At 42.5% G+C, this 18369-nt stretch overlaps 1 protein-coding gene across 1 annotated transcript in view; it reads right to left on the bottom strand.

Moving 5' to 3' along the window:
- Positions 1 to 18369, bottom strand: part of PID1 (phosphotyrosine interaction domain containing 1) — a 183172-nt gene that overhangs the window by 25099 nt on the left and 139704 nt on the right. The gene's annotated exons all lie outside the window — the stretch shown is intronic.

Here is an 18369-nt window from a genome sequence, read left to right on the forward strand (position 1 = left end):
CTAGGCCATGTCCAGGCACTGGTCTTTGTTCTCTTGCATCTGTTGATTTACAGTGTTAGTACTGCAGTGCTAACTGGTAAATCTTGCTTTATTATACCCAAAGGTTGCTGATCCACAGACTTTTAGGCCTGTGGTACCATCTAGTGAAATTTGGCAGAGGAGTATCTGACACCAAGAATGTGTCCCAATTGTGTGTGAAAAAGGAAACTATATACTCACTAGTGTTTAAGCCCGTTACATTAACGGGTGCTAGAATATATGTCTGTCTGTCTTTCTTTCTTTCTTTCTGTGTCTCTCCCTGCCCCTGTCTCTCTCTTCCTTTCTTTCTGTCTTTCTCCCTCCCGCTGTCTGTCCTTCTTTATTTCTGGTTCTCTCTCTGGCACCCTGTCTGTCTGTCTTTCTTTCTTTCTGTCTCTCTCCCTGCCCACTGTCTTTCTGTGTTTCTGTCTTTCGTTCTAATGCGCTGCTTGCCTGCCTGTCTTTCTGTCTCTCATGGCCCCCTTCTGTCTCCCCTCACCCAAAGCAAACCAAGATTGCTCCCAGGACCCCTTTCCCTCTCCGTCCCCTCCACTTCCCTGTGCAGCAGCAGCAGCATTTCCACCCCCCATACACACACTTCCCAGTGCAGCAGCAGCATTTCCCGGCTTTCCCTGTGCAGAAGCAGCATTCCCCCCCCCCACTGCCCTGTGCAGCAGCAGCATTTCCCACTCTTCCTTGTGCAGCAGCGGCATTTCCCGGCCTTCCCTGTGCAGAAGCAGCATTCTCACCCCCCCCACACACACACACTTCCCTATGCTGCAGTAGTATTTCTCAGTCTTCCCTGTACAGAAGCAGCATTCCCCCCCCACCCCTCACACACTTTCCTGTGCAGCAGCAGTATTTCCCAGCCTTCCCTGTGCAGCAGCAGCATTTCCCGGCTTTCCCTGTGCAGCAGCAGCATTTCCCGCGCTCCCTTCCCAGCCGCCGCATTTAAATTCAGATAAAAGCGCTGCACCGCACTACCGCTGGCTTCAGCGTCTTCTATTCACTGCAGCCAACCCTAGCGGAAACAGGAAGTAGTCAGAGAGGGCGGGCCGCAGTGGACAGAAGACGGCGAGGCCAGCAGTAGCGTGGTGCAGCACTTTTTTCTGAATTTTAAATGCGGGTGAGCCGGGGAGAAGGAGGAGGCTTTAAAGTACAGTAGCTGGTTTTGGCGGTGAGTGAGGGCGGGAGTCGCTGGCTGTGCTGTGTCTCTCTGTGTTCGAATTCGGCACGGAGGGACACAGCACTTGTCAGTGGCCACCGAGGTTGGCAATCGGGAGGGGGGGGGGGCGAGGACGCAGCTCAGGAGACTGGGAAGGTGTTGGCAGGCGGCGGGGGCCTCCTCCTGCAGGCACTCGTGTCTCAGGGGTCCGGCTCATCCCGGCAGGGAGAGTGCTTGCCTGCGCTTCCTCCCAGCAGCAGTTGGTGAGTGAGGGCGGGAGGAGGGGAGTGGCCAGAATGTTCCCTGCCGCCGGGTTCTAAAATGGAACACGGCCACGGATCACACACCACAGCGGCAGGGAACACGCTGTTTTAACAGCGCATGCGCCGGTAACCTTTTATTATTATAGGATAATCCACATCAACCACAAAGACGACAAAGTGCCAAAAGTCAAACACCTAACAAATGAGCACCTCACTGCCATATCCAAACTACCCAGTGGTACCTACAGGTCACCCTTAGAAACCATAGGTCTGGTGAATACCAGATCAGCTACTGCGATGCTATTAACAGATAGGCTGGAGTCAGCATTGCCTTTGAAAGACCAGATTATCCAGCATTAAAATAATCAGGACATGCTGTGACCGAGGTATGAATTTGGAACCCAAAGTCCACATAATAAAAGAACTTCAGAACTAAACCACATTCAATGTCGGTATGCATGATCTTTTCAAAACACTGCATTATGCTCATATTGCAATAAAAAGAAACGGGGTCCTCACTTCCAGAACTGTCCTTCTCTCAAATCACAGCAAGCCTGACTCACAGAATGAAACCAAAAAAGAGGCAGAGTAGCAAGCTGGCACAAGTATCTTTCTTGACAGTCTAACTGTAAAAGGATTTCTTTGTGCCTGTAATAATCCTTATACACAAAGGGTTCCATTTCTCAACCTTAAAGGCAAACGATGAATGCAATGCAGTTCTTTTCATTCAGGAGTCATACCGTCATTCCTTCCGGAGAGGCAGCACATACCCTGGCTGAAGAATCTTATTATAAACCTGAGCTTTTCCAGCTATCCCATGGGATTGCAAACAAAATCACCCATCTGCAGTCCAACTATACAAGAGATGACAGAGATAAGAAACCAAATACTTTGGCTTAGACCTTTTGTTTCCTGTGGTTTAACTAAGAAAAACAACCTAATGCAGTCAACATAAGTATAGTGAAAATTAGATCACTTCTAGATTTTACTTGCTTTTTCTCTCTGCTCTGACTAAAACAAATCGCTTTTCTGATAGGCAGCAAGAAGATTAAAGAATGAGGTCCATGGAAGGGTAAATGGTTCATACACCCAAGGCACAGTTGCAATGAGGGGGCCTCCTCTACAGCTATGGAAATGAGGGATCACCCTCAAAAACTGATGTATTAGGAAGCCAGGGGGCACTCTGAAGATGGAATGTACATGTTCCTACTCCCACTTCCTGCCAAGCTATTGGAATCAACTGCCTCCTCACATCAGCTCCCTCAAAGGGCTTCTGAACTTTAGGAGAGCAATAAAAACTTATCGTTTCCCATAAATTCAGCCACCCTCTTCAGACCAAATGTATTTGAATGTATGTTAGCTAGTTCCATTCTGTGTACATCAACGGAAGAAGTTAACTTGTAATGCCCAAATTGTATGCTAAACTTGTCTCTCTTGTGTACTTTCACCAACACCACTTTGCCTTAATAGTACAAATGATGATACTACCACAACTAGATCACTGCAACTCCACCTACATGGGAATCAACACCGCTCTGGTCTACAGAATGCAACTCATCCAAAACACTGCTGTAAGACTAATCTTCAACCTGAGAAAATATGACTCAGTTACAGCATTCACCAAACAACTTCACTGGCTACCCATCTCATCACGAATAACTTTCAAAATATCATGCATCATTCATCACATACTTCACGGATACTCAGCGGCTCCGCTCATCCAGCATTTCTCAATGCCGTGGTCCAGTTCTCGCAGAACCCTTAATAGAATACTACTAAATCTCCCACCCATGAAAAACCTTCAATACAAATGTGTTTTCCACTCCATGCTTACCTTTTTAAGAGTAAAAACTTGGAATAACCTCACAGAAACAACCAGAACAGAACCTAACTATACCATATTCTGGAAGAAACTGAAAACCCTTCTTTTCGACACTTGATCTCCCCTTCTCTCCCTTCTTCTTTCCCTCTCTACTTCTTCTTCCACCCTCTTGCCTTTCCTCGGTATGTGCGACGCACAAATAGAAGATTAGATTATCTTTTTTTTTTTACTTTATTTAGTTTTTAATGCCAACAAAAAGTGCAATACAATTTATATACAAATAATGATAATCAACCAAGCACTTATACTCAATCAGTATCTATACAAAAGATAAAAATTCCCTCCCCCATCCATCATTACCATCATTAGATGATCTAACGTCACGGTACGCATGTAAATTCATAATCTGCTTGACTATGTATTATGTATGTCAACGCTGTAACCCGTTGGAGAGGATGGGATATAAATCGAACCAAATAAATAAATAAAAATGTGATCACTGGACAGCTTTCCCTCCTTCCTCCAGATAACAAACCCCCTTAAAAGGCTTACTCTGCCTAACTGTAACAACAACCCTAGTTTCACAAGTGTGTTCTATACTGATTCTTCATTCAGATATCTATAGAAAGAGGACAAAATGAATTGCTGCAAATGGCCTGGATAAGATGCTTTCATTGAATTGTAAGTAGCATCTACAACAATTCAAACTGAACAAAATTCTGAGCTGCAAAATTTAGATACATAAACATTTGCAAAATAAGGGTTCTCTTTTGGACACAGGATGGTTGCTTATAAAGTATTTCTGAATAGTGGATATTTCCAGATAAAAATAGAGGGGAGGGGGTCGACAGATTTTCAAAACTGCTACCAAGAATGTCAGACTGGTCACTGCTGAATGACTGAGTCATTATTACAGTAGATTAATGCTTACTGTATATTAATTTGCAGCCTTCCTAGATAATTGCATCACTATTATTTGTTTTATACAACTAGGATTTTCCTTTATACTGTATGCTTATCCTGAGGTCTATATATTTGTATAATTTCCTGCAGAGTACACAAATATTTTTGTTCCAGGAAATATATCAATTGGGGACAGATTTAAATATCTCAATATGTATACAAGTACTTTAGAGCAAAGGCAGAAGAAGGGAGATGTGATAGAGACGTTTAAATACCTATGTGGCATAAATGCGTATGAGTCAAGTCTCTTTCATTTGAAAGGAAGCTCTGGAATGAGAGGGCATAGAACGAAGTGAAGAGGTGATAGACTCAGGAGTAATCTAAGGAAATACTTTTTTACTAAAAGGGTGGTAGATGCATGGAATAGTCTCCCAGTACAGATGGTGGAGACAAAAGGCTCCTTTTATCAAGCCACGCTAGCAGGGTTAACATGCGCGACATTTCATCACGCGTTAACCCCTGCGCTGGCCTAAAAACTATCGCCTGCTCAAGAGAGGCGTTAGCTAGCGCGGCCAGAGGTTTAGCACGCAGTATTACGCGCGTTAAACTGCTAGCGCGGCTTGATAAAAGGGAGCCCAAAGACTGTTTCTGAATTCAAGAAAGCGTGGGATAGGCATGTGGGATCTCTTATAGAGAGGAAGAGATAATGGTTACTGTAGATGGGCAGACTGGATGGGCTATTTAGCCTTTATCTGCCGTCATGTTTCTGTTTCTGTAGCTCATAGAGGAGGATATAGCTTCATTTACTACCATCTTCTTACTTAGATCAGGTTACACTTATCTTTCACCTTCAGCACTGCCATATCAGGATTCAAACCTATATTTTGGAAACCATGTTGAGTGTAATTGGCTGGAACATTAAAGGTCTAGATTTACTAAACTGCATTACTACAAAAACAATACCATTAACATGTATAAACAAATAGATCCCACATCATCAAATGGGACTAGATTTCAATAAATGCACATTAATGCATGTTAGCACATGGTAGCTCTTTTTAATAAATCTAGAGCTAGAGTTACTAACATGCAGTAACACAATAGCATGCATTAATGCCATTAACGCATGTTATTTTACCGCACATCCCCTTTTATGCAATGAGACTTATAATAATGCACATTAATGGAATCAGTACACATTAATATGGTAGCACATGCTTGAAACTTTAGCTGCTAGTCCTTAAAAAGCTCCAGTAAATCCAGTTCTCGGCATCCTTATTGTGGTTTGAAGCATTACTTAACCATTGGTTATATCACATTAGTTCACAATATGTCTCCTTCCCCCTCAGTTGATTTGAGAACTTCAAAATCAACATTTTTCAGGTTAGAAACATAGAAACATAGAAGATGACGGCAGAAAAGGGCCACAGCCCATCAAGTCTGCCCACTCCAACAACCCTACCCCCTTGAATTTACCCCCCTAGAGATCCCACATGTGTATCCCATTTCCTTTTAAAATCCTTCACGCTGTTGGCCTGAATCACCTGAGGTGGAAGTTCATTCCAACGATCGACCACCCTTTCGGTGAAGAAGAACTTCCTGGTGTCGCCATGAAATTTCCCACCCCTGATTTTCAGCGGATGGCCTCTTGTGGCAGAGGGGCCTTTAAAAAAGAAGATATCATCCTCCACCTCAATACGGCCGGTGATATATTTAAACGTCTCTATCATGTCTCCTCTCTCTCTACGTTCTTCAAGTGAATATAGCTGCAATTTATTCAGCCTTTCTTCATACGGGAGGTCTTTGAGTCCCGAGACCATTTTGGTGGCCATTCTTTGAACCGACTCAACTCTCAGCACATCCTTTTGGTAATGTGGCCTCCAGAATTGTACACAATACTCCAGATGAGGCCTCACCATGGATCTGTACAATGGCATTATAACTTCGGGCTTCCGGCTGATAAAACTTCTTCGGATGCATCCCATCATTTGTCTTGCCTTTGATGAAGCCTTCTCCACTTGATTGGCAGTCTTCATGTCTTCGCTAATGATCACCCCCAAATCACGTTCCGCCTTGGTCCTAACTAAGGTTTCACCATTTAGTGTGTAAGTTTTGCATGGATTCCTGCTGCCGAGGTGCATGACCTTACATTTTCTAGCATTGAAGTTTAGCTGCCAAGTCGAGGACCAATGTTCTTATAGAAGTAGGTCCTGCGTCATACTGTCTGGTAAAGTGTTCTCACTTACTATGTTGCATAGTTTGGCGTCATCGGCGAATAATGTGATTTTACCCTGAAGCCCCTGAGTCAGATCTCCCACAAATATGTTGAAGAGGATCGGGCCCAAGACCGAGCCCTGAGGCACTCCACTGATCACCTCCGACGTTTTTGAAGGGGCACCATTTACCACCACTCTCTGAAGTCTACTGTTTAGCCAATCACCGACCCATGTAGTTAACGTCTCTCCCAGTCCCATTGATTTCATCTTGTTCAATAGTCTGCGGTGCGGAACGCTATCAAAAGCTTTACTAAAGTCCAAGTAAACGACGTCCAGGGACTCACCCACATCCAGTTTCCTTGTTATCCAGTCAAAGAAACTAATCAGATTGGATTGGCAGGACCTGCCTCTGGTAAATCCATGTTGGCGGGGATCCCGTAGATTCTTCTCGTCTAGGATTGTATCTAATTTATGCTTAATTAGTGTTTCCATGAGTTTACTCACTATGGATGTGAGACTCACCGGTCTGTAATTCTCAGCCTCTGTCCTGCAGCCCTTTTTGTGGAGTGGGATTACATTGGCTGTTTTCCAGTCCAAGGGGACTTTTCCCGCCTTCAAGGAAAGATTGAAGATCACAGACAATGGCTCTGCCAGGACATCACACAGCTCTCTAAGCACCCTGGGGTGTAGATTGTCCGGTCCCATGGCTTTGTTCACTTTGAGTCTTGATAGTTCGCAGTAGACGCTGCTGGGTGTAAACTCGAAATTCCAGAACGGGTCATCTGAGCTATGCCTTGCTTGCAACTGTGGACCGGACCCTGGCGCCTCGCAGGTAAAGACTGAGCAGAAGTATTCGTTTAGTAGTTCGGCTTTATCGGAATCTGATTCTGCATAAGTCCCGTCTGCTTTCCTAAGGCGTACTATCCTTTAAGGACAGGATAGAACACCACAAACCAACCTCTCGTAATCTTTGGTGCTGGAGAAGGATTTTAAGTGTGCCATGGACCACCAGAAGAATTAACAAATCGATTCTAGAAGAGATCAAACTAGCTATGTCACTCAAAGCCCAATGATGAAGTTACGACTGTATTATTTTGGTCACCCTATCAGAAGAGAAAGATCATTGGAGAAGGACACCATATTTGGAAAGATCGAAGGAACCAGGTGAAGAGGGCAACCTAAAATTAGATGGCTGGACACATTGAAAACAACCATGGGGATGATGCTAGAGGACCTTACCAGATTAGCACAAAAGCGTTCTCTTTTTAGATCTGTAATTCATCAAGTTGCAAGGACTCAAACACAAGTTGATAGCACCTAATTAAGGGTTTCTATACATCAATACCATTGGCATTTCAAGGTTTCCACTTGACTCTTTCATAAATTGAATCAAGGTAACATAGAGGATAATTTCCTATTTTTAACAGCATAATCCACAACCTTTTTCATGCTGTGCTCAATTATAACTTAGAGAAACTAATAAGCAGTTGTATCAAATCTGTAAACATAGGCTGTCAAAACAGAAGCAACATTCTGTACTTCCTGCTATTGAAATCTACTTTTCTATGAACATGTTCTAGTTTTACTACACAAATTTCAGCACAAGAACACAGAGCCATCAACTTGATAACTGTTCCTGTGCTTCTTGAAGATTCTCCGGGAAATCTTTCTACCTAAAAGCCAGAGCCCTTGATTTCTTCCTTATTTCATGCTGCCATGAAAACACAAAAACAAAGATGATACGAAAGCCACATTTCTGAATTTCTTTCTTTCTAATCATGTTACAACTATAATCAGTGTCTTCTCTGCCTAAAATAAGATGTTGTACTTCTACAACACTTCCAGGAAAAACTTGATTAATCTTACCATGCTAATGTAATTTTGAAAGCTTTTTGTAATATTGCTGTCTGTATAGTCCTCTGTAAACCACTCTGAACTGTTTGTGGTATTGTAGTATATAAAAATAAAGTTATTATTATTATTATTAGAATTGCTCTTCACATTCCTAAATGCAAACCCTGCACCAGCCCTGTCCCCAGAAATGTTTCTGCTCAGTTCAGGTAAAGCTGCACATGCACAGTGATACATAAGAACATAACATAAGAACATAAGAAGTGCCATCTCCAGATCAGACCTTCGGTCCATCAAGTCCGGTGATCCGCACATGCGGAGGCCCTGCCCGGTGTATACCAGGCCTAATTTTAGTCACCCATATCCCTCTATGCCTCTCGTAAGGAGATGTGCATCCAGTTTGCTTTTGAATCCTAGGACCATCGATTCCGCAATAACCTCCTCCAGGAGGGCATTCCAGGTGTCAACCACTTTCTGCGTGAAGCAGAATTTCCTGATATTTGTCCTGAACCTGTCCCCCCTTAGCTTCATTCCTTGACCTCTTGTCCATTTCAAGTTGGACAATGTAAATAATTTTTTCTGCTCTATTTTGTCGATTCCTTTCAATATTTTGAAGGTCTCGATCATATCCCCTCGTAGTCTCTTTTTCTCAAGGGAGAACAAGCCCAGTCTCTTCAGCCGATCCTCGTATTCCAGTTTCTCCATACCCTTTACCAGCTTCGTTGCTCGTCTCTGCACCCTCTCCAGCAGTTCTATATCCTTCTTTAGGTTGGGAGACCAATGTTGGACGCAATATTCCAAGTGGGGTCTGACCATTGCTCTATAAAGCGGCATTATGACCCTCTCTGATCTACTCGTGATTCCCCTCTTTATCATGCCCAACATTCTATTTGCTTTCTTTGCCGCCGCCACACATTGTGCTGACGGTTTCAGGGTCCTATCTATCAATACACCCAGATCCTTTTCTTGTTCGCTCTTACCCAAAGTTGCACCTGACATTCTATACTCGTATTCCTTATTCTTACTGCCTAAATACATTACTTTGCATTTCTCCATGTTGAACTTCATCTGCCATTTCTCTGCCAATTTCTCTAACTGACACAAGTCGCTCTCGAGTTCCTCGCTATCCTCCTGCGATCTGAAGTACCGAGTCCTGGAGTACACAGCTAGTCACTTTCTCCCAGTCGGAGAACTTCCCATTTATGCCAACTCTCTGCTTTCTGTTCTCCAGCCATTTGCCTATCCATCTTAGTATATCTTCCTCTATTCCATGGCTTTGTAGTGCCTTTATCGGGCAGGCAATTTTACATTCAATTTCTCTACAACGAATAACATTTTATGCACAGAAATGTAATTTTAATGAACAATAAACTTCTATTATGTGGGGATCAAAAAGAGTTTAGAGTAACATATCATGAAAGATCTCAACCTTATTGCATAATTAATCTTTATAAATCAGTAAAAATTAAGGATTTCAAGAAATTTTCAGAGGATTAAATACATTTGTTACTGTTTTGCAAAGGCTATGCTTCCCTTATCACAACAATGTAGAATAAAGGGTAATGGTGTCTGAATATATAAAGATATTAAATTAACTTTACAGAGTTAGTTGACCTTTATTTCATACATATCCGAGTAAACTAACATTATTTTATTCTAAAAAAAAAAAGAAAAAAAAGCTATCAGGTCATTTTCTTTTTGAAATAGTTCAAAAATCGACTTTATGGTTTCCTGCCATTAACCTCTGCCCCCCCCCCCCCTTTTACAAAGCCACATTAGGCTTTTTAAATTGCTGGCCACTGTGGTATTAGCTCCGATGCTCATAGAATTACTATGAACGTCGGAGCTAATACTACTGCATCTCTCCCTCCCCTTCCATGGTCTGGTATCTCAATTCCTTCTTTACTTTCCCTCCCTAGAACTTGCCATCTCTTGTTCCTCTCCTCATCTTCCTTCTCCCTCCTTCCCTTTCTCTCCCCCCGATTGGGTGGAGCAGCAGCAGCATTTCTCTTCCCCCTTCCCTACGCAGCAGCAACATTTCCCTCCCCCCTTCCCTGTGCAGCAGCAGCATTTCTCTTCCCCCTCCCTCCCTCCCTTACCTTCCCTGGATGCGATGATCAAGTGTCAGCTCCCTTGCTGCGGTCATTTTTCCATTCAAAGCCATGGGTGGCGGCTCCTCGCGCAATCTGCGCCTGCATCAGAAGCCTTTTCTCTGACGTCGTGACATCAGAGAGGCTTCTGATGCAGGCGTGGATAGCGCAAGGAGCTGCTGCTGCTGCCACCCATTGCTTTAAATGGAAAAATGACCACTGCAAGGGAGCAGGCTTTCGGTCATCGCATCTAGACAACGGGCTGCAAAATAGCACCTGGGGGAGCCACGAGTTTGAGACTGCTGTTATAGACAGACCACTTTCTAACCAAATTTTTTCTCAACAGTGTAAAGTAAATAGGGCCTTCCAGGGAATCTGGAAGCAGATCAGAAACAAGAAAAATATGACTGCTGAGCATTTTCTACTGCAGAGCAACCTTAAAAATACCATGGAATAAGTAATATTTCAAGCTAGAGGAAAATGTGCAAACTCAATCAAAAAGCATTGTGAAATGATTATACCAGCTGAGTTTTCCCACAAAAGTATGATGGCAGTAGTTTCTCAACATTTATGAGCACATTTATAAAATGATTTACAAATTCAGTTTATAGATGCATTTTTGACGTTATTTAGAAGTTGTGTGTGGGTGGGTGGGGGGCTGCTTTTTTGATTGAGAATTTTCTAGTTGCATTAAACTATTCTCCTGTGGATTAAATGGACAAAAAGAAGCCAATAAGAGCAATGGGGTGGGGGAGGGAGGAAAGAAGAAATAGAAAGAGCTGATTGCTTTGAGGAGTGATATGGTAGAGTTAATTATTTTACCTTGAGGGGAAGGGGGAAAAGAAATGATTATGCTTGTGCCTTGGAGGTAGAAGGCCATGACGATTCTGCCTTGGGGGGATGAGACAGCAGTGAAGCCATGGAAGGATATAGGGAAAGAGAAATTGTAATGGAATCCAGGAAAATGTACAAAGGCCAGTTCAGGCCAAGCCCTTGAACACCTTAGGGATAGCCTTGCTGTAATAGGATATTTTTTTTTTTTAGTTCAATATTTTTTATTGATTTTTTTTGAAAAAATATAAGAAACAGTTCAAGTACATGGTATCAAAATATAAAACAAAACATTTAGTATAATTAATATTCAGTTACATTGTGCAATGTAAAATTGAATCGTTTTAAAAGATCTAAAGTACTAGGACTGTTCATGAAAAATTAGTAAAAGAAAAGATAAGAGGAAAGAGAAATTGAAGGAAGAAAAAGAAGAGGAAGAGGAAGAAGAAGAAGAGAGGAGTGTCTATGAAATAGATTGAACATATGAGTCCAGGAATTTCCAGGGTGATTTACATTGTATCAAATTTTTGGAAAGTCGAATTATATTTTTCTTTTCATAAGCATATGATTCAAATTTATGATACATGCTCAAAGAATTCCACCAGAAGGTATAGTTTAGTAATGAAGAGGACTTCCAATTTTTCAAGATGTGCATAAGGGCAGTCACAAACATTGCGTCAATGAGTTTAGGAGGACAGTTAGACTGTGTAAAACAAGGGTGTTGAGATCGGAGAATTATAGTGTCAAAGGAAATTTCTTCTGAACAATTGGTAATAGACTTTATGGTGTCCCAAATGCACGTCCAAAAGGAACGAACTTGAGCACAATGGAAAAGCATGTGATCAAGAGTCCCAGCTTCTTTCATACAGTTCCAACATATAGAGTCTTGTTTTAGGTTAGCTTTCCACATCCGAAAAGGTGTCCATACCGCATTCCACATAATGAAGAACATTGATTGTGAGACTCTGGATGATAAAAGAGGTCGGTTTGTCGAGGACCAAAAGAGTTCCCAGTCAACATCAGAAAGTGAGGTTGTCAGCATAGATTCCCAATGTTTCATGGAATGAGAGGAAAATGTAAAAGAGTGATCTCTTAGAATACTATAAAAGAGAGATATCGCTTTACCTTTTGATATAGCCAATGTGGACCAGTGATACAAAGTGTGAGTGGATGTCATATAATCAAAGCGTATAGACATAGAAGATAACATCTCAGTAAGAGAAAACCACTGTGAGTAAGCAGAAGGAGACAACGAGTAAGTAGAGCAAATTGTGTCAAAGGGAACAAACGAAGTGAGAGTGGTTATCTGATGGAGAGACCACAAACCAGCCCGCTGCCACCTCTTCCATGAAAGAGATTTACTATTGATTTGGATTTTGGGGTTGTTCCAAATGGACAAGAGTGGACTGTCTTTAATTGAAATCTCTGCGATTGTGTCTAGTATATGAAGGGCATGCTGCGTTGCACTCAATAAGGAGTATTTTCTCAAGAGTTTGGGTACTGGCACCGTCAACAAGCATGAAACATGTAGTGGTGCACATAAAAATCGTTCCAGGTCAAACCAGGTTGGTGAATCTTGGGTACTAGTGTTAGTAATCCAGTAGGCTCCATTTTTGGCCAATGATGCGATATAATAAAAATGAAAATCAGGTACATTCAGACCTCCATTAATTTTAGAGGCTTTCAGTTTGTCGAGAGCAATACGAGGTTTTTTGTTATTCCACACAAAGTCAGATATTTTCTTATTCAACCAATGAAAAAATTTCTTCTTGCATAAGGAGGGAAGCATTGAGAGGGTATAGTTTATCTGAGGAGTAAGGGTCATTTTGATGGAAGCTATTCTGCCCCACCATGAAAGAAAGAGTGGAGACCAACGAGATAGGGTGTTAAGAACTAAGCTTTTAATTTTAGATATGTTTAGATCTTGAGTTTGAGTTGGATCTTTATGTATTAACACTCCCAAGTATTTTACAGCTCCGTGTGACCACGTGAAGGGAAATTGGGTGAGGTCTGAGGGGTAGATGAGATCATTAAGAGGGAAAATTTCTGATTTTTCCCAGTTAACTAAGTAACCAGAAAGCTTGGAGTAATGAGAGACAATATTAACGAGTGAGGGAAGGGAAGCAACAGGATTTTGGATAAAGAGAAGGACATCATCAGCGTATGCTGCTAATTTGATATGACAATAAGTAGTTTCAATTCCTATTATTGTTGGGCATTGTCGGATAGCAGAGAGGAGAGGTTCCAACGCTAAGTTAAATAGCAGCGGCGACAGAGGGCAGCCCTGGCGAGTACCTCTATGTAGGGAGAATTTATTGGAGAGAGAGTTATTAATTAAAATGCGAGCTGTGGGTTGATGATATAAAGTTTTAATCCAGTTTGTATAGAACGGGCCAAAGTTGTACCACTTTAAAATTTGGAATAGAAAAGGCCATTCAACTCGGTCAAAGGCCTTTTCGGCATCTATGGCCAAGCCGATTACGGGATCTGAGAGTGTTTTAGCATGGGCATTAATATGATGAAAAAGGCGTATATTGTCTCCTATAAACCTTTGTTTAATAAACCCCGTTTGATCTTTGTGAATAAGAGAGGGGATCACTTTGTTGAGTCTCAGTGCAAGAAGTTTTGCCATGATCTTGTAATCTAAATTAAGAAGAGAAATGGGGCGAAAATTTTTAACCAAGGTAGGGTCTCTGTCAGGTTTGGGAATAACTACTATAGTGGCCTCAGTGAAGTTGAATTGTTTGTCTGGATCAGAGTGGAGGAATTCATAGTAAGAAAGAAGATGAGGAGCCAGGAGATTACGAAACTGTTTAAAAAATTCATTGGTAAACCCGTCAGGACCTGGGGCTTTGCCGGTAGGTATAGATGATATTGCGGCTTCTATTTCAGATACAGTAATGGGAGAGTCCAGTTTTAATTTCACAGAGTCCGATAAGGTCGGATGAATCAAAGAAGCAAGAAAAGAGTCTATCTCCGATTCTGAAGCAGAAAAATCAGATTTATATAAAGTAGTATAGAAGTTTTCAAACTGAGAAGAGATCAGAGACCGGGTTTTAACCATCTGTCCCAATGGGTTTTGAATGGTTGTGATATGAAGACGTTTGGATTTAGTTTTAAGATATCTAGCCAAAGGGCGTCCCATAAGGTTGTCTCCCATATAATGTCCAGAGGTTGAGATAAAAATATCTCGTCTAGCAGTACTGGAGACTAAAGTGTTAAATTCGTATTTAAGATTTTGTATACGTTGAAAAATGGATGGATCATGTAAGTGGGCAGACATATGTTGTAGTTCTAATTCTTTGATATAAGATTCTAATTCTTTCTCTTTTTTCATGGATTGTTTCTTTTTCCAAGAGGCAAGATTGATAAGTTCACCCCTAAGGGAGACTTTATAAGCCTCCCAGACAATGGATGGGCAAATTTCTGGATCTTTGGAGTTAAATTCGAAGAATTCAGCAGTGAAAGATTGAATTTTGTCAGCTATTTCTGAGTCTAAGAGTAAAGCATTGTTTAGTCTCCAAGAAGAAGATTCTTTGCGAGGGGCAGAGATAAGTAAGTGTAGGGAGGTGGCCGCATGATCTGTAAGAGAAATTGGGTGAATAACATTGTTTGCAAGGTCTTGAATGAGAGAGGAGGATATAAGAAAGAAGTCTATTCTTGAGTAGGTATTATGAGGTGGTGAATAGTGAGAGTATTCTCTACCTTTTGGATTAAACAAACGCCATGGATCTGCAAGGGAGAAGGCATCTTTGAGGGCGTGTAAGGCTGTGAATGACTTGGATTTGGAGGGTTTGCAAGAAGATGATCTATCAATATAAATATCTTGAATTTGATTGAAATCGCCTCCAAGTATTAAAGAGTAAGAACTGTATTCTACTAACGCCACCTGAAGATCTTGAAAAAATTCTGGGTGATCTAGGACTGAAGCATAAATGTTAAGGAACACAAAGTTCACTGAGTGCAACGCAGCGTGCACCAAGCACCATCTTCCATCTTTATCCGTCGTAGAAGAGTGTATTACAGGAGAGAGTATATCATGAAAAAATATTGAAACTCCATTTTTCTTACGTTGGGTCGCAGGAGAATAAAAGTGAGAGGAGTATCCCTTTAATTGAAATTTTAAGGCAGCAGCGAGAGGTAGGTGAGTCTCTTGTAAAAAAAACCACATCAGGGTGCTTATTAAAAATATAGTTAGCTATCTTTTTCCTTTTAATGGGATGATTTAGTCCATTTACATTAAAAGAAAAAATATGCAAGTCAGCCATAATCTTTTAAATACTTTAATATATTGCAGTATATTTTACACATGTTCAATGTGTGTATATAGTAAAGAGAATGTTTGAGAAAGACACTCCTGTCAGAAAGTAAAAGAAAGAAAGTAAAGGTAGAAGAAAAAGAGTAAAAAATGTCATCACAAAGGATCACATTCTCATACATAGAGTTAAAAATTTTTATGGGTGCTCTTGTGAGTACAAAGATATAACACATATGGGAAAGCTAGCAAAGAACCCCACACCCATACTATATCAATAAATTGAAAAATTGGTGTGCTTATTAATATTTGCAATATAACTGAGAAACCAGTAAGTTTGTTTGCAGCAATTCATGTCAGCGCACTTTTAAAGATTCCAGAAATGCAACTAAGTCATTAGGGTCAGTATATGAAGATGTGCGGTTGTTGTAGGTCACTTTCATCCTTGCTGGGTACATAAGACCATATTTGGCTCCTATATCTTTAAGCTCTTGTCGATGGGAAAGAAATGCTTTTCTCTTCAAGACGCTGATCTTACTGCTGGGCCGGGCGTGCGAGCTTGCTCCGCCCCCCAGCCCCTGCCGGGGAACTTTAAATTGGGCAGCTCGAGCAGAGGAGCCATCTAGCAGCCGTTGCTGCTTAGGGACAGCCCTCGCGACCCTGAACCAACCCGGGGACGTCTCTCTTTCAACGGCTGCCTGCCCTGCTTCAGCCAACCCAGCCGACGCTGATCTTACTGCTGGGCCGGGCGTGCGAGCTTGCTCCGCCCCCCAGCCCCTGCCGGGGAACTTTAAATTGTGCAGCTCGAGCAGAGGAGCCATCTAGCAGCCATTGCTGCTTAGGGACAGCCCTCGCGACCCTGAACCAACCCGGGGACGTCTCTCTTTCAACGGCTGCCTGCCCTGCTTCAGCCAACCCAGCCGACGCTGATCTTACTGCTGGGCCGGGCGTGCGAGCTTGCTCCGCCCCCCAGCCCCTGCCGGGGAACTTTAAATTGTGCAGCTCGAGCAGAGGAGCCATCTAGCAGCCATTGCTGCTTAGGGACAGCCCTCGCGACCCTGAACCAACCCGGGGACGTCTCTCTTTCAACGGCTGCCTGCCCTGCTTCAGCCAACCCAGCCGACGCTGATCTTACTGCTGGGCCGGGCGTGCGAGCTTGCTCCGCCCCCCAGCCCCTGCCGGGGAACTTTAAATTGGGCAGCTCGAGCAGAGGAGCCATCTAGCAGCCGTTGCTGCTTAGGGACAGCCCTCGCGACCCTGAACCAACCCGGGGACGTCTCTCTTTCAACGGCTCTTCACAACAAACGCGGAAATCCTCATATATACAACAAACTAACCGCCTCAATCTAGACCAACATCATTAAGAGACGCGGCTTGATTACTGCGGGAACCACAAACATGAAATAACTACTCCTCTTCACCCACACTCGAAACTGATTATAAAGTGCTTATTTTTTGGGGAAAAAAAAAAATATATATATATAAATAAAAAACACAAAACTTCGCTATTTCGCCAAAATATAACTTCATGAGTCACTATGTCGCCTTCAAAATCGACAAAAAACGAAACTGTTCCACCTGTGACGATCGGAGGGAAGAAGCAGAAATCTGATCTGAACACGCCAGAGAAAATGGCGTCTAAGAACGATGAGGCTTCATTAGACTTGCTCTTGAAAGAAATAAGATCAAATCGGAGCATAATTCAAGAACAGGTTGATGAAATCAAACTCTTAAGGGGTGAGATTGAGGCAATTAATTCCCAATTTGTGGAAGCCCGACACCGTTTGGACGTCCTAGAGGAACAAACATCTGTCATATCTTCACTACAAGAAACGGTAATTAAACATGACAAACTGATCACTACTTTACAAAGAGACTATGAAGATCTTTCTAATCGAAACAGAAGATCCAACTTAAGAATTATTGGGCTACCTGAATCATCGGAGGGCTCTGATATGGTTGCCTTTCTTTCTGCTTTCCTGCCTGCTACCCTGGGTCTCGTCTTCTCACCTCCACTGGAAATAGAGCATGCTCACCGCGTGCCGTCTCATCTCTCTGCACATGCATCTTCTCCCAGGCCTATTGTGGCTAAACTCCTCAGATTTCAACACACATTACAAATCCTCACAACAGCTGCAAAATCTAAATCTCAACTCCTCCACCAAGGCAGAAAGTTCTTTATAGTTCCAGACCTGGCCAAATCCACGGCCTTGAAGTAATAGGATATTTCTAACAATCATGAAAACAGGCAAGAAAGCCAGAGTCCTGGGTGAGAGTGTTTGATCTCCAAACCTTAACCCCTTCCCCTACAACAGTGGGATGCCTTGAAATTAACCACAGGAAGAAAATAAGAATGTCCACCCTAGGATGTTGGAAGTTATTCCAAGCAGTAGTACAATGAGATTACCACTGGAGATCAGTGGGTGCCATTTGGCTGATAGAGCCAAAGAGGGTGGGAGCAGAGGTGAATGCTTCCACCCTATTCCACTAGTCCACCAGGGATAGACTTTAGGTTAGTCACAAGGGATTAGGATGAGGCGGGGAAGGGTTGGTTTGATGTTAAAATTTCTGAAAGAGGAGGGCTACATATAAACATGGGAGTTTGGGTTGAAGGGACTTTGCGAGCATCAGATCAGGGGAAGGCAATTTGGAGGAGATCATATCTTGGAGGGGTTCAAAGAGAGGGTCAGGGAGATGAGGCTGATACCATGTTACATGCAGTGGTACATAGTGCGAGTACATGTAACACGGTGCCAGTGTGCTACTCAGTGGTGTGCAGTCAGGGCCTTCCAGGGATTCATAGTAACATAGTAGATGGCGACAGATAAAGACCCGAATGGTCCATCCAGTCTACCCAAACTGATTCAATCTAAAAATATTTGGGGGGGAGGGGGAGGGAGTTTCCTTCTTAGCTATTTCTGGGCAAGAATCCAAAGCTCTGCCCAGTACTGTTCT

Source organism: Geotrypetes seraphini, chromosome 9 (assembly GCF_902459505.1).
Source record: "Geotrypetes seraphini chromosome 9, aGeoSer1.1, whole genome shotgun sequence".
NCBI classification, from domain to species: domain Eukaryota; kingdom Metazoa; phylum Chordata; class Amphibia; order Gymnophiona; family Dermophiidae; genus Geotrypetes; species Geotrypetes seraphini.